This window comes from Dipodomys spectabilis, unplaced genomic scaffold (genome assembly GCF_019054845.1).
Source record: "Dipodomys spectabilis isolate Male_0828 unplaced genomic scaffold, ASM1905484v1 ptg000034l, whole genome shotgun sequence".
In the NCBI taxonomy this organism is placed as follows: Eukaryota; Metazoa; Chordata; class Mammalia; order Rodentia; family Heteromyidae; genus Dipodomys; species Dipodomys spectabilis.
The window spans coordinates 4,402,501-4,416,223 of record NW_024870711.1 but is presented as its reverse complement, the minus strand read 5'-3'; positions in this window follow the sequence as shown (position 1 = coordinate 4,416,223).

Sequence of the window (13,723 nt, the reverse complement as noted above, 5' to 3'; positions counted from 1 at the left end):
TTTCTCACTTGGCCAGTCCTCTTCCACCAACTCCATCAGCAAATATGTGTTTCAGCCTTTAAATACTCTCCCTTAACCCTGCCTCTCTTTTCAATTCTCTTTTTTATCCCCTGTTCAAGGCCAGACTTGAAGAGAAGACCCCATTGCCTAGTGGCTTTCCATGGATTCCTTAACCAATTGTGATTTGACCTGATCCAAGTTACTGATCCCACTCTTGCTTGAGTTATCTTCCTGAAGTTTAACCCACAAACCATTGAACCATATCAGTTTTGCTTGAACTGTCTGTCACATTGTGATTATAGTTGATCACTTCTCACAGTCCTCCTACTTTTCTGTTCTACCACTCCCTTAAATACTTTCATCCATAGGGTACTCTTTCTCTCTCTCTGTCTCTCTGTCTCTCTCTCTCTCTGACTCTCTCTCTGTCTCTCTCCCCCCTCTCTCTCTGACTCTCTCTCTCTCTCTCTCTCCCCCACTTGGGCAGTCCCACCTGATGCTTTACAGGGTTACCACATAGCAGCTCGTGATTGTCAAGTTTGTATCTTCAGTTTGAGATCTGCCCCGACAGCTTGGATGTCCCTCTATTAGACCACTCTACTTGGACTGTTGTAGCCACCTCAACTTTACATCAAACAGCTCTTCTTCCTCAATAAATCTGCTCTTCTACCAGTGTGCTCAATCACATATTGACAACATACAGACAAAGTTGCCCAAACCAGAATCCTAAGTGTCACCCTCAGTGTGTCTGCCTTCTTTTCTATAGCCAGCAAGTCTCAAGTCTGGTGGATATTCTTTTCCTTAACACACCTTCAAAAAATAATTTTGATTAGACAAGAAAATAAGTTGTCCTGCCTCTGCCCTAGCCCCTCAGGTGTTTTCCCTAAGGAGACTCACTATTTAAAGTGTGTTATTTCCCCCTCCAAAACCACATTCAATATATCCAAGCATGTATAATGGATGGATTTTTCTTAAAAAATAATATATATATATATATATATATATATATCTCAGGAAAAAATCTTGCTTTTCCTGATTAAAGTATTTTAAACATTTCTCCATACCAGTAAAAAACAGAGTTGAGCGTGTTAACACATGCCTGTAATCCTCGTACTCAGAATCTTGAATCATATTCAAGATCAGCCTGGGCTACATAACAAGTCTGGTGTAGGCCTAGGCTACATAGAGTGACCCTATCTCAAAAAAAAACAGGACAACAACAAAGACCTCCTATTTGTTTCTCCCTCTCCAAACACTGTTTCCATTCTCCTAAAATGGACCACCGTCATCCTTCCCGATATTATAGGACTACTTTTCCAACTGCTGACTTTGCATGATTTCTTGTTTTTCTCCGATCCAAAGTTCACAGTACAGATGTAACCATCTTTATAACATGTAACCCCTGCCTCAAACTATGATCCTTGGGACAGTCTGTCCTAAGAAGTCTCCTGGAAACCTAGTCAGACATCGCTCTCTCTTCCTGTACCAAGATGAGCTATTTTTAGTCTCTAGGTAGTAATTCTTCCTTTTTTTTTTAAGGGAAGAGAGGCTGGTAATGAGGCTTGAATTCTGGGGCCTTGTGCTCTCTCTTGCCTTTTTTCTCTTCAGGCATATGCTCTTCCACTTGAGCCACCCCTCAACTTCCAGCATTTTGGCACTTAATTAGAGAGAAGAGTATCACAGACTTTCTTGCCTGGACTGTCTTTGAACTGTGATCCTCAGATCTCAGCTGTCTGAGTAGCTAGGATTACCAGTGTGCAGATTTAGTTCTTCTTTTTGACTCATGATTTATGGGTCTTCCTCCTCTGCTGTGCCCATTCCCTCATTCATCTTTGTGACTGTCCATCTTATTGGTATTGGCTGAAAGATTAGACATGTGTTCCGTGTGTGTGTATGTGTGTGTATGCACACACATGTGTGCTCGTGCACACGTGCAATTATTGTAGGTGATAGTCACTGACACATAGTCTATGTTTCTAGATCATTTGTACTGTCTTTTGTGTTAAATGCCTAGAAATTTATTGTCCTTATTGGTTTAAATGTCTGTTTTCGTTAGTAGACTGTTAGCCTCCCCAAGGACAAAATGGTGCCTGTCTTATTCTCTATTGTATTCCCATAACCTGGCATAGTTCCTGGTACCATGTATTGTGAAATAAATGTTCGTTCACTGAATTTATGAATGGCTGACAAATGTTTTGAGTTTAAGCTCTCTTACTGGTTGCACATGAACTTTGGCTTTGTTTCTAATTTTTGTTTATGTTTTATTTGTTTTCTTTTAAAAGAACTAACAATATGTATGTTTTGGTGGGGTTGTGTTAATTGAAGATGAACACATGAGTAGAAGCACTTTGGAAGCAGCTATACCAACCAATGCCTGCCCAGTAGAAGCACTTTGGAAAGAATAAGAAACCAATGTTAACCTGGGGCAACCGGCTTACAAATGTACTCTGAGCTACTCAGGAGGCTGAGACTCAGAAGAACAGAAGATCAAGGTTCCAGGCCAACCCAAGCAGAAAAAAAGTGCACAATATTCCATTTTCAATAAGCAAGCAAAATGCCAGACATGGCTCAAGTGGTAGAGTATCAGCCATTCACACTAAATGAGAGTTCAAGGCCCTATGTTGGAAATTTTTGCAGCTTCAATATACTTCTCTCTGTGTGTGTGTGTGTGTGTGTGTGTGTGTGTGTGTGTGTGTGATAGAGACAGAGACAGAGACAGAGAGAAAGGGAGACAGACAGAAAGTGAGAGAGAATGAGATTTACCTTGGGAAGTAAGAAGGACAGGAAAGAGACAGACAGACAGATAGACAGACCAACAGAGACAGAGATAGGAGAGGAAACAGAAGAGAGAGGATACACAGACATGAACAGAGACAGAGGAAAAGAGGAGGAGGGAGTACAAAAGGAGAAATAAGAGGAGGGGGAGGAGGAAGAGAAGAAGGAAGAGGAGGAAGAGAGGATAAGAAGTGGAGGGAGCGAAGGGAGGAAGGAGGAGAGGGAGGAACAGAGGTGAGGAATAGGAAGCTCTGGGCAGAGCTCCCTGGATTGATTCACTAGTGTAGTCAGAGACATGGAGAGGAACTCCACATCTGCCATCAAGAGCCCAAGAGGAAGGAAAGGAAATCACTCAAAGACTTCCCAGCAGCATACCACAGATGTGGCACTTTACTACATGCTGAAGAGTGAAAGCACAGAGTGGCTATTCTTGTCCTGCTGGCCTGCCAGAGAGAGTGACAAGGAATAGATAAAATATATACCTATAACTCATCTGTTAGAAAGAATGATGCTGCATCATTTGCAAAGAAAGGGAAGGACCTGGAAAAAAATACGCTAAGTGAAGTAATTCCGAGGGACAGAGGTGGTGTATTTTCTCTCATTTGTGGACACTAGATTCAGTTTATACATATGTAAGTAAATACCTTGAGTGGTCTACAAGTGTAGACAAATGTATGAACTGAAATATGGTAGATCCAGAGAGAAATCAAATGGTATAATTCCTCTAAAAGGCTCAATTACAGGTCAACCAAACACCAGGAAGTAGTTACTTGGAAGGGATGGAGTGGGGCCAAGGAGAGGTAGGTAGACAAATGAAGAGAAGAGGGAAGCATGCAGTAAAAAGTTCAATGTATATACTACAAAATTAAGAAGAGTGTAAGAAGGGTGGATTGAGAGGTTGTTGAAAGGGAGGACATTGATCAAGAGTCCCTGTGTTCATAAACTGCCTTGGTGAATGGCAACTCCAAAGTACAATACTTAAAGATAACAATAATACCATTTTTTAGAAAGAAACACTTTTCCAAGTCTAAGTGAAATAAGCCAGACCCAAAGAAACATAGCTTCTGTGGTTTCCCTCATTTGTAATAATTAGTATATGTCTAGGGTAGTCCTAACAGAGGATCACAATAGCTCAATAGCCATGGACATATGACTATATAAAATGATGCTCCAAGATATGGAAACAAGAGGGTTTTTTAAAGTTTGTTTTTAATGTACTGTGTGAAGTTATTTCTTTTTCCTTTGGTTTATCCCCTGTTGTCTTTGTTTTTCATTTTGGTACCCTGTGTCTTATGTATACATTTATCTGATTTGGGGAAGGGAAAAGGAATCACAGAACAGTGAGACCAAGGACAAAAGGTGAACCAATGCAACAGCGATACTCACAAGACACTATGTTGAAAATGAATTTTACAGCTGGGAGGGGGTGGGAAGGGAAAGCAGGGGAAAATGAGGAAGGGATGGCACTGTTCAATAAGAAATGTACTTATTACCTTACTTATGTAACTGCGACCCCTCTGTACATCACCTTTACAATAAAATAAAGAAATGCTGCTGTTCCTGCTTCAGGCATTCTTCAGGAACCCCAATGATCACCACTCTCCCCTTCCTGTCCCTTCTTTCCCAGGTTTGTTTCCCCCAGGTATTTTCAGAATAAAATGCAGAAAATTCTTGGGCCTGCATGCCTCACAAGCCACAGACAAGGAAGTAATGAGGATGTTTTGTTCTTGCAGGTGTCACTGAACTTTAAAAGATGTTCTCTTCCAGATGTTTGCAAAGTCTATTATTGACAAGGCGTTGGGTTCTGGAGAGAAGGGTCAGGCTGCAGCCGAAGCACGACTCTGCACCCTTGGGAGAGAAGGCCAGAGGTCGGAGTCCCTTGCTCCTAGGTGGCTTTATTTGAAGAAATGCTAGATAAGATCTGGGCTACTGGCTGCCAGGCTCCAGTGGCTCATGCCTGTAATCCTAGTTACTCAGGAGGCTGAGATCTAAGGATCACAGTTTGAAGCCAGCCTGGGCAGGAAATTCTATGAGACTCCTATCTCCAGTGAACCAGCAGAAAATCAAAAAGGAAGGAATGGAATGGCTCAAGTGGTAAGAGCTTGCTTTGAGCAGAAAAATCCAAGCTAGAATGTGAGTTCCTAAATTGAAGTCACAGCTCTGGCACAGGACAACACACAATTATCTGGGCTACTGGAGTTGAAGAATTGGGGGGAAAAGGGGGGGGATGAGATAGGAGAAGGAATGCCTGGGTTAACAGGTGCCTAGATCAAGACAGGTTTGGCCAGGAAGACAGAGAAATGGAGGAGAAAGAGAGACAGAGAGACACACAGAGAGAAACAGAGAGAGAGAGAGAGAAACAGTGGACCCTTGGCATTCTCAGATCACTCAGCAAAAAGCTGAGAAAACATCTTGTTGTGAGATCAAGGATCATTTACCTCTCTGAGCCAGGTGTACTCATTTCTTAAAGGTTAATGAGAGAAAGATGAGAAATGTTCAGGGAAAGACATACTTTGACCAGATGACAGAACAGTGTCACACCGATGGGAGAGGTTCAGGCAATGTGTCCCCCCAACCCCCACTCCCTTCTCTCTGCCTGGGATAAGAGCCACCTGGGGAAGGATGAACACACCTTCCCTCTTCTTAGACCTCTTCTTTGTCATCCCAGGATTGAGGAGGCGGCAATTAGGGCCCGTTGAGCCTAAGGGAACAGGAGCTTGTGCAAGTCTGGCCAGCAGCTGGAAAAGCCCGAGTGTGAGTCCACACTTACCTGAGCAGTGCTCAATGATTCCTAAGGGTTGTTCTTATGCACAAAGCTGTCTGTGCTCGTCTTCTAGAACTGCTTTCCTACGTCCCTCCCAACCAACACACAGAGTCAACTGAGAAGCTGGAACAGTATTCTCAGAGCATGGGGACCCATTCCCATGTGCCCCAATGCTGTGGACATCTCTGGCTAGTGACCACCTTAATCCCTACCAGCTCAGTGAGCAGATGCCTCCTTTCTTGTCACTTAGAGCAGGGACTTCTGGAAAGGTGGGCCCTTTGGGGACAACGTGCACTCGTAGCAAACCCGGTTCCAATCCTCAGCTCTGCTAATGGGATTAGCGGAGGGAATTTGGACACAAAATGTGTTCATGATTGTTTCTGACTTGTCTGCCTGGCACAGTTGGAACAACAAAACAGCAGCATGCATGTGAATGCTCGCACCTTAGGCTTGACTGATGGGAGGAGTTAACCGCCATGTCTTAGCTTGCTCGTGGTTCTCTGTCCTTGGTCTTGTTCCCTCTGACTTTCTTTAGTCCCTGTGCTCTGTCTTTCAAATCAGGGAAAACAAAGCAAGAGGGAAAGACTGGAATATCGAAGATGGTGATTTCATGAAGAGTTCCCCTGAGGTTCCCCAGGGGATGGCTACTGTCTTTTCCCAGGGACCTGCAGACTCCAGCCCCTCTCCTAGGCTGTCTCTCCTCCCTTCCCCTCCCTTCTCCCCAAACAAACTATGTCCAAAGAGGGCATCCACAAGAGCAAATTAGGGCGAATTGTTTATCTTTTCTCCACATAGAAGATTGTTCCTCGACTCTGTCTCCCACTGTGTGCAAACCCCATGGGCATGAAAGAGACGATTATTAGGCCTCGTGGCCACTGCTCTAGCCCTACTGGATCTCAAGTTGGGGGGTAACTCCCTGCCTCTGGGTAAGAGGCCTCCAGATGGGGGAGCTCCGTTCGGAAGGGTGGCAGTGACTGGAGACACAGGTGCCTTTGCTGCATGCACCCCGCCCTCCCTTCCATCCCAGCTGCGACTCCCTGCCCACCTTCTCCAGGACAATAAATCTTTCAAGAGCAGAAGGCCGGCCAATTCTGTGTGTGTGGGCTGGGGTTTGGCCAACACTCATCACCCTTCCTCACATGGGTGCTTACACACGCACACACGCACGCACACATTCCTCCTTGTCAACTTCTGGGTCCCTAGGTACACACTGATCTGATCTATCTTTACCCTTGGGGCATCAGAAAGAAAATACATTTACTAAATGACTTGCAATTTCCTTGGCACAGGATCATTTTTTTTGCAAAACATAGTTCAACATATGATCTGTACCAACTGCTCTAACGGGGCGAAAGAAGAATTTGATGTGGTTTAGCCTCTTCCGTGGAGATTCTCCAAGTAAGAGAAACAGGCAGCCCAATGAAGGCTGTGAATGCTGTAGACTGCCTTGTACCAGAGTGAGAAGAAGAAGGGTGGGACATTGGAAAATGGATGAGCCTGGTTGGATGAGAGCAGACACAGAGGGAAGAAAAGAGACACTCTGGTATTACAAAAGCCTGGTCCTCTAGGGCATTCAGAGCTGGCTAGGGTTAGTCTGGTTAGAAAACCTGATTGGGGGAGGGGCAACGCCATAGAACTTATGTCTTCCTTATTTAAATCAACAATAAACTAGGAAGTCAGATTTAAACACTGTTGAGAAAGGGTTGGAGGTTGGAGCCTCTGGGTTGGATGGCATAAACTTACTCTCTGGGGGATGCCAGCAGTCTGAAGTTGGGTCTGAAGTTGAGTATGCTCATGGTAGGTTAGCTCACAGAAAAGTCTCCAGGACAGGAAGACAAACACAGGAGGAAAAAGGATGAGGGATAAGAACAGAGGCTATTACTGTACGTTTATTATGGGCCAGGTGCCCCATACACCTGTCTCACCTAATTCTCACAAACCTGCAAGTTAGTTGTTGTTATCCCTGTTTTACAGACAGACAACTAAGGGCCAGAGGAGGGTGAGTTTCTTGCCCAAGGTCAAGTGACAATTATTAAGCTCTGTGTAGACAAGGAAGCTTGAGGCTCAGAGAGGTAGACTAATTTGCCCAAGATCGCTCAACTAGTAATTAGCAGCATGACATTAAATCCAAAGGTACCTGGCCCCGAAGCCTGTACCTCCGACAGGAGATTTAGCACACATGAGATAAAGACACCTGTAGTATCTCTACCAGAAGACCACTTTCTAGAATCTTCAATGCCATGTACTCCCCCTGCCAAGCAAATAAATAGAAGAAATGGCTTGAATGCCTACTGCATTTTATAGTACATAAAGTCTTTTCACGTCCACTATCATCTTTCATCCTAACAACAACCCTATAAAGCTAGCAGAGTAGGATGAGTGTTCCCGTTTTACAGACAAGGAAGTGTGGATTCTCAGAGAGATAGCCTGTTTGGGGTCACGGATCTCACCTGTGCCAGGTGGTAACATAACGAGGCTTACAAGTTCTTGGAAAGACCTGCCTCCCTCATTGGTAGGAACAGATGGACCAATCCAGACCCAAGCACACTGGAAACTACCCTCTCCATAAAGCCTATAACAAGGGTCTCAACCCCAGAGATACCCCAGCACAACGCTTACCTGCCCACAGGCATCTGCAGAGCTCTGACAACCAATGTGGCTTAATAGACTGCATTCTGTTTTCTCTCTTATGTGGAAATTAGATCTAAATTATAAATATGTTCATAAGCATATGCAGTATCATATACATATATACACACATATTACTAACGTATGTTGTATGCAGGAGGGAATTCCAGTGATATCACACCTTTGAACAACGAACAGTTAACAAAATGAATACAGGAAACAGGAACTCAGGGTGTGTGTGTGGGTGGGGGGGTGAGATCAAGGGAAAGGCAGTAGACGAATGGAAAGAGGAAGGATGGGAACAATGCAGTCATAATATTCAATGTATATAAGTGACAATGGAACTAGGAAAACTGAGGGAAGGGGCCGGGAGAGATGGGGAAGAATGAGAGAAGGGGTAACATTGATCAAGATGCATTGTACTCATGAATTGACATGTCCAATTGCAATCTCTTTGCACAACTACTTAAAGACAATTTAAAAAACTAAAAATAGATTTCTTTCAGCAATGAACATAACCCCTCACCACAGCAACTCACACTATCACCTTCAGTGTCAGCTCAAATGGCAGCCCTGGCCTCTGGTGGTCTCCTTTAGCACTCTAAACTATGTTCAAGAACTTTAAGCTCAGCCTGGACTCCAAAATGACTTGGGGACTTTCTGTCAGCTTAGGAACTCATTGTTTCTCTGAATGCTCCAAAATGAACTCTTAGAGTTGGGAACTTTAGCACAGCCAGAAGAAGGGGAAGAAGGTAGGGCTGGGAAAATGGGAGTCGTGATGGAGAAGCACTTCCTGGATAGAGTGTCACTCTGTGATAATGAAAAATCCTCATGCAGAGATTATTGCTGCAGAACAAACCTGCCCAGCTCATGCTCCAGCCATACCAATTCCCTGTGGATGCAGGTTCTAGCACACATATGCTGATTAAATCCAACATTCTGACACTCACACACACACACACACACACACACACACACACACACACACACACACACACACACACACACACTGCTACTGGGGCTTGAAATTGGGCTCTGGATGCTGTCCCTTAGGTTTTTCACTCAAGGCTGGTGCTCTACTACTTGAGCCATACCTTTACTTCCAGCTCTATTTGCTGGTTAACTGGAGATAGGAGACTCACAGTCTTTTCTGTCAAGGGTGACTTCAAACCATGATCCTCAGATCTCAGTCTTCTTAAGCAGCTAGGATTACAGGCATAAGACACTGACCCATGGATTGATATTCTGACTCTGACATGTACAAGGAACCTCCACAGAGGAGAGCAGCATATCTGTCTTCTGGCCTCCAGTCTGGAATCGTAACGCTGGGGCAGGAGAGGTGAAGGAGTTGCAGTCTGATTCAACTCTCTCTCTCTCTCTCTCTCTTTCTCCCCCCTAGTTCCTGTTATTGTGGTGACTGAGAAGGGACCTCACACTCTGTACCTGGGTAGATTCAGAATTGCCCAACAGCCACCTAGAGAATGTGCTGTTTGGCTTGAGTCCCTGCCTTGTTCCCAGTGGAGACACCTCCTCCCTCAGCCCCCCTTGCCTCCTGCCTCTCTAGCCTCCCACCGGCACTGGCACCACACCCTGCTCAGGCATCTGCCACAGAATCTCTCAGGCCCCTGTGTCCCAGCCTGATGCTGACTTGCAGTTCGTGGGCCCTGGTTACCACTCCAGCCCCAGCTGTAAGAAAGGGCAACCTGACTCCAGGGCTCCAGTCTGGTTTCTCAGAATCTCAAGGGTGAGGGGATCTGCCTCACACTGGGGTATTTTCTCCTCTGTCAGTTCCTCATGTATTCCTCTATCTTTCAGCCTTAGACTCCTCTGACCCAAACCTTCAGGAAGAAACTGTCTTGCTTGCTCTCAGGATTTCCCTCCAAGAGCTTGCATGTGTCTGTGCACATTGAACAAGCAATCCGCACCCCCCCCCCATACACATACACGCTTTCAAACAAGTCTGGCATTTTGCTTGGTTTTTATGACGGAGGTGGTGGGGTGTTTGGGTGAGTGCTTGCGTTAAATAAATAGAATTTGAAAGAGTTCTTATCAACTGTTGCCCTTTCACTGAGTTTGTTGGAGTAGGGAGAGAAAGAGAATAAGAAATGCAGGTGAGGGCAGACAGGGAAAGATGAACGATAAAAAGTGCTTCTACAAGGCGGTTATTGACAAAAGCTGTGTTATCAGGCTGAATGGGATGGTTTAGGAAAGAGATTTAGGTTTGAATTTTTCTTTTTGACATGAGATTTGGAGTAATGATTTGACCCTGTCTCCTGAGCCTGAACCCCCAGCGAAGGCTAGTCTTGGAGATCTATATCCAACTTTCCTGCATGCCCTGGCTCCAAAAAACCCCACATGTTCCTGAGTAGAAGTAGTTGAGCGGACATAGTTGGTTGTGTTGATCTTAGAGTCCGGGGACATCCCTGCACTAGAAAGCCAGCCTCAGTAGAGGGCTCCGCACCCTGTCTGCTCCCCTACCTGTAGCTTTCCATAGCTCTGGAAATCACTATGGTCGGTGATCCCATCTAGTGCTGGAAGGTGACAGGAAGCTTATATGTCCAGATTGTGCCTGCTGTCACCTCTCCTCTTGGCCTGGTGAACCTGCCAGCCTCCATCATACTCAAAGACGAAGGCAAGCAAAAATCACCTGAGGGGATGAAAGCCTCTTGGCCCCATACTGCTGCAGCTTCTTCCAGCCGGCACCTGGAAGCCCAAGGCGGTATATGGAGGCCAAGGAAAGAGAAAGGAACAGGAGAATTCATGACGAAGGGTCTTTAGTCTTGCTCATCAGGAAACCCACAAGGAAAAGGACTTGGTCAAGGTTAACCAGTGAATTCCCATAGAACTGAACTTGGAACAATCAAATTACTCTCTCTTCTTTTCTGGTTCCAGAAAGCTGACCCACCTTCACCCATTCAGCAAACTTCCAAAGCTCATTGGTAGACTGTGCTTCTGAAGCTTGTCCCAGTTGGCTTTGGTGCCTACAAGAGAAGGGATGGAGGTCGAGTTTGGGAAGGTAGAAGACTCCAGAGTCTGGTGAGGGAACCATAAAGAGAGAGGCAGCACAAAACAAGCCAGGGGCAAACAAGGTAAAAAAAAAAAAAAAAGGCCAGTGGCTTGCTCAGGGCCAGGCTGTGGACTTTGACACCCTCCTTTTATACACGATATCTCCAAGGGGCCCCTACCGGGACATAAGCCATGATATAGCTACCCTGACCCTGCAAGTGAGAGCTGGTAGAGTCCCTGGCTTTCTCCAACTCTGCAAGCTTCCCCTCACAAATCCAGGAGGCCCAGTCGTCCTTCTTCCAGAACCAGAGCTCATCATGCCCCCCTCAACCTCGAACTCCTTCAGACACAAGGTGTGCAGACTCACAGATCCAGTGAGGGAGAGGCCACTGGCTAGGTGAGCAGTCTCAGGGTGAGACTCACCCCTATTCTTGTTCCCAGGTAGGTAGGAAGGGAAAGGGGTAAGACATGGATGACAGGGAGATGCTCCCATACACCTGCTCCGGGGGAACTCCATTCTCAGGGACAACACACCTGCGGATTTTGAAATCTAGAGACGACTGGGAAGATGCCAGAAAAGAGACAGGCAAATGCATACACATAATCCTTCTAAGTCCTTGCTACAACGTATTGAGTCATTTGATGAGAAATAGACCACACACTTCAGTTCCTGTCAAGGAACACACACATGCCTATTTAAGAAGCTAGAAGTAGCTGTTGCGCATTTGTCCGTCATGGTCGCTGCCTCCCCTGTGCCCATGTTATCTCCAGGTGGGTCCTGCCACCAACTTCCTGTTGGCACTTCCCCAGAGTTTCCCAAAACACATAAGAGCCTGAGGCCCCACCGTGCCTTTCGCCCAGTGATCCTGGATAGAGGTTGTAGGAAATGAGGGCTTGAGGCAAATGGATGGAACTGGAACTGCAAACGGATGAGGAAGGAGGAGGGGGGAAGTAACATTTTGAGAAAAGGCATATGGCAATTCTGCACCAAATAAGACGTCCTGACCCTTGGAAATGAAGTGGCTGTGTACACACGAAACCACAGGGGCTCTCCTCCCTGCAGAAACACAGGATGTTTGAGTTGAAAAGGACTTGGAGAGTTTCAGCACAAAATGTCTTCTAGACACAGAAGTGACAAAGCCCACATTGGAGCCCAGCGAGATAGGCATACATGGAAGCCTGGTGTGTGTGTGTGTGTGTGTGTGTGTGTGTGTGTGTGTGTGTGTGTGTGTGTGTGTGTGTGTGTGTGTGTCCACACCCACTCACCTACTGGCCTGGCGGGCTCCCACAGGCTTTATGAGTTGGCACTCAGGGCCTGTGAACCCAGTGACTGGGACAAACTCCACGCTGAATGAGCACTGCTTCTGACCTCACTGCCTTCCCTGCCCCACATGAGCTCCACTCTCACAACACCTTGGCCACCTGTCTAGCCCATCTATTGATCAGAGCCTCGGAGACATCATCCAGGAAGGCCAGGGGCAGAGAAGAGGGCTCTGGAAATGGAAGAAGAAGAGTCAGAGACAAAGATGAAGCCAGATATCCAGAGTTCCAGAACCCAGAGTCCAACACATAGTTAAGTGGATACAGACATATACGACACCCCATACAAATACAACTCATACATGCATGCACACCACACCCCAAACACACACTTACCACATACCATCAGGACATGCATGTACATGGCATCACATATATAGACACCATGCCTGCATACACCACACATGCATCATACACAAACACAAAGCCATACTATAGAACACACAATTCACATACCATACAAACCACATGCATAAGTACACTACCCCTGCAACAACACTTCACAACATCATAGGCAACACATGCTCTCTACAAACAACACACATGAATACACAGCAATACATGTGCATGCTTCACAACACCACATACAACAGACAGCTACATAACTCAACACACACCTGCACACACCACCTATGAAACATGCATGCTACACACCACACGCACCATACATGCAACAGCACATACATACACTATACAACTTATACCTCATCCCTCCCACACATACAGACTTCACACACAATAACACATAAAACACACAATGGAGTCCAAAACACACTGTCTATGTACATATCATATATACACACCAAGTATAACACACACACACACACACACACACACACACACACACACACAGGCCAGAGGAACAGAAATCCTATCCAGAGTAATGAAGGTTGTCGAAGAATACTGAGGGAGACAGACATGCATACACACATAAAATAGACACAGTCAGAGGAAAAATATATAGCTACTTTTTTTTTGCTATCAGTCTTGGAGCTTGCACTCAGGGCCTGGGCACTATCCCTGAGCTCCCTTATGCTCAAGGCTAATGCTCTACCACTTATGGCTCTACTTCCAGTTTTCTAGTGGTTAACTGGAGGTAAGAGTCCCACAGACTTTTCCTTCTCTGAGCTGGCTTCGAACCACAATCCTCAGATCTCAGCCTCCTGCATAGCTGGGATGACAGGCATGAGCCACCAGTATCCAGCTCTCTACCTTTTTGTGCCCTAAATTGGT